The sequence below is a fragment of the Halyomorpha halys genome, unplaced genomic scaffold (assembly GCF_000696795.3).
Source record: "Halyomorpha halys isolate HHAL.00 unplaced genomic scaffold, Hhal_1.1 Scaffold2838.1, whole genome shotgun sequence".
Taxonomy (NCBI): domain Eukaryota; kingdom Metazoa; phylum Arthropoda; class Insecta; order Hemiptera; family Pentatomidae; genus Halyomorpha; species Halyomorpha halys.
Window position 1 is genome coordinate 20,505 of NW_027111045.1, and position 4,109 is coordinate 24,613.

Consider the following 4,109-nt stretch of genomic DNA (forward strand, 5'->3'; position numbering starts at 1 on the left):
CCGAATACAATAAAGTGAGTGTTTTACAGCAGTTCAAGCGAGTTAGATCTTATTCCTTCTTCTCTGTTTTTACATTTTGCTTTCACCAATACTTAACTTATATATATATATATATATATGGTCAACCATTTTCAATAAGTTATTCCCTATATTTTTTAAGGAATAACTTTTTATAATAACGGAAATGAAGTCTATGGTAGTTATAAGTGATAATCTTCGTAAGTATAGGATCTTTCATAATTTTTTTTTTTAATCGTTGAGGTGAAAAACTTCCAAACCTATTCTATATTTTTCTTGTACAACGTTTCGGGACATTAGCCCATACTCATGCACCTTTGCATCCACACATTTGTCAAATTTTCAATTTCCATATTGAAATCATGTCATCTATACAATCATGTGTCAATGACAATAATTTAAATAATGTAGGTGTAAAACAAATTTAAACTAATATTATATAGATGGCATGATTTCAGTATGGAAATTGAAAATATGTGGATTGTAAAGGTGCATGAGTATGTGGTAATTGTCCCGAAATGATGTACAAGAAATATATAGAATAGGTTATATTCTATTTGGAAGTTTTTTCACCTCAGAAGGTAAACAAAAATTAATATAAAAAACTTTCTAAAAAGTAAATCCAGATCGTTCATTATATTTTTTAAGGAACGACTTTTTATATGGGAATTTCTATGGTAGAAACTTTCATTATATTTGCCAAAATATCAGGAAAATTATATTTCGTTTGGAAAGGACTGAAAGTCAGAAAATATTGAACGTAAGAAGCTCTATTACGTCTCATATATTAGCAAATTTATTTTATTTTAAAATGGGTTTGTAGTTACTTTCGTGAGGTGGGTAGTTTTAAAAGTACTATGGTACTAAATGTACTACTACGGGCGCTGAAAGAAAATTGAGAAATGATTTTAGGTTATTCTTAAATAAAAAAAGAGTAAACTTTTATCTTCTTAATGGAAGAAGCTAATTTTTTTTAATCTATCCATTGTAACTCGATTTATCAATTTTCGTGCTTAAATGCATCGGACTTGATTGGTGATTTTTTGTTGTGTGTTTATCCCCTGCCTGATTATTTTTGTTTGTTTACACCCTGCCTGATTATGTATTCAGTATAGGCTTGCCCTGTATCTTTGACATACGGAGGGAGAAACGGGAAGAGAGGCCGGATTTGAACGGTTGCCGTTGACGGCCCAACTTGTGTTTTTCCCTAATTAAGGATATAAACTTTTTAGAGAATGGATGTACTACAGAAGGGCTCCTAAACCCACAGGGTTCACTCACTGTTGGTTAAAAAGTAATAAGATTTATTGTCAAAGCCGAATCATAACCCATACCCAAGCAGTAGTATAGTAGTATAGTAGCACAGATCCATACTCACTGGGCTACCCCTCATCCTAAATAATAAAATAAAGAATGGAAAAATCACGTCCATATTTATTTACACCTGATGATTCCTTAACCCCTTTTCTACCAACGTTAATCCTTAGGTATTATCACGCTGTAAAAAATATGTCGAAATTTATTAAAATACAATTATCCGGGAATATCAAATGATCTTAAACTACAAGTCCCACAAGCTCTTGACTGATTGTTATTATCATTTGGTATTTTGAGAGAATAAATAATGTTTAATTTAAATTGTATATTGGTAATATAACAATGTTATATCGGGAAATAGGACATATCTGTTCCATATTCATATGTAGATAGGTCAATTAGCCTTGGACTATATGGTTTTACTCTAATTATACCTTCACGAGGGCCATCTACATAAATTCATATATCAATCATGGAAATATGTCCATCATAATAAATGTAGTTTCCAGTTTATCTCCAGAAATACTCATGACTTATTATGATATCAGGGCATATTTACTAATTTATAACAGGAAATGCCTTTTATAACTTTTATCATAGATTGACATATACTGATAGGAAATGATATTATTGATAAATAAATTCATAGTATGGAATAAAAATCTTATTAGTTGTCTCACCTTTTACATCGATTCCTTTACGGTAAAAAATCATTTTTTAAATAAGATTTAAAATATATATACTATTAATTTAATTCTGGTTTATTATCTTCAATAATGTCAAGAAAATCAGAATCCAAAAATTAATAAAACATAAAAGCCAGTCTGCCGCCAAAGATTTTTCCCCTGAACTTAATAAGCTTTTTTTGTATGTTTGACACTCAAAGAATTTTCGTTGAAACCGAAGAAATTTGGTCTGTAATAAATCGCATGTTCGGGTATAACTCCTATTATCGTTGATCCGATTAATTTTTCATGGGTTGTACGAGTTGCATCTGTAAGGTCGACATCATTTTTATCATATCCATCCATAAAGGCCGTTTGTAGTCTAGGGAGTTAGGTGAATGTATACTGACAGCAAACAATGAAACTGACCTTTTAAACAGTAAAAGATGGAATAAGTTTTAGAGAATATTTAATATAGAAAATGTATTAATTATAATAACTAAATAAAAATGTAGGATTAGTGATTGATAAATCATGGAAAAGCTCCAGAGCAGGCGTTATTTAACCATACCAGATTAGTGTATTTAAAGATAAAGCATTTGTAAATATACAGACATTTTTTCTATTAAATTCTCTTTTATAAAGGAAAATGTTAAAATGTTTTACAAATCACTTAAAGAGCTGGAGATGTAATGTATCTGTATAAAAATAAGACAAGCTCTCTTGAGCATTAGGACAGATCTGGTTAAAAATACAGGAATAGGGCGTGATCTGAATAAAGAAATGTACATATATCTTATAGAGTTCATCTTCCGATCGAACGTGGAATAATTTTGAAAGTTTTATTCCAAGTATTACCTAGCTCAATAGCAACTCATGGCTCTGATTTATCAAAGGAATACTAATGAAAGTATAAGATAGAAAAAGTTTGACGTTTTGAATCGACAACCATGCACAATGGGGTGGAGGTACGTGAATCTGATATAGAAGAAGTCAAACCTTTTTTCTTTCAATTTATCAGATCCCTAGCGATGATTTACAGACTCTTAAAAACAAAGAAATCAAAGGAGTCACTCTCCCAAGGGATTTATCATCTGAATAATAAGTTTCTATCATCTTAAAACAAAAATAGCGAAATTTTGAGGTACTTATGGGAATAAAATCCAAATAAACGTATGTGACTCGATAAATTGGAAAACCTGGAAAATTTTCAGTTTCCCTTACGGGGCTTCACAACTCAACCATTAAGAAGATGAGAGAAGTCATGGAGTTGGCTCCAATGTCAAGGATGACTGGTCAAGGTCAAAATATAACAAAAACAACACAAAATAAATAAATAAATTATGAATATGGAAACAAACATGGCAGGACCAACATTTTCCGACATAATCGAAAAAGCCTGATTATTTTTTCAAGTTATCATTCATAGGATCTTAGGAACAAGGAAACATCGGAACATTTAGAAAATATAAAATCCTTCAAGATTTCAATAACTTCATGTATTAAAAAAACAGCTATAGTTTTTAGTTTGCTAGTTATAATGTCTTTATATTTTAATTGTTCCTGCAAGGATCACTTATTTGATTACAATGCCCTTTTTTTTTAGCAAAAAATGAGGTCTATTTAAACTGAAAAAAAATATAATTCAGTTCAAATAATGCTTTATATTTTCGGAACCATAAATCTTTGGTAAAGATTTAGATATTTAAATATAACATTGTGGCTTACAGACATTGTCAAATCGTGTCAGATTTTCTAGAGTTTCACTGTAGATAGTTTGGAGTGGCACTGGTATATGGTATAGTGCTGCAACAGGTCTCACAATGGATTAGTATTTAAACTATATATTGTGTTGTAAAATAAGTTCGTAGCGTTTTTACTGCTAATTTCAATAAAAACTTCAGCTTTTTGTAAATATTTTTAATCATTATATATGATCCTTTTTTATTTATTACATGTTGCTATCTTTCAGGTAATTTTTTAATGCCGTCCTCCCAGAACTTCTCAGATTTTTGCACACACCTATTGAACAGATTCGATACTTAGGACTCCATCTTGACAAGAGACTTACTTGGAATCCACACACAAGACTCAAACGACAAGAAACTG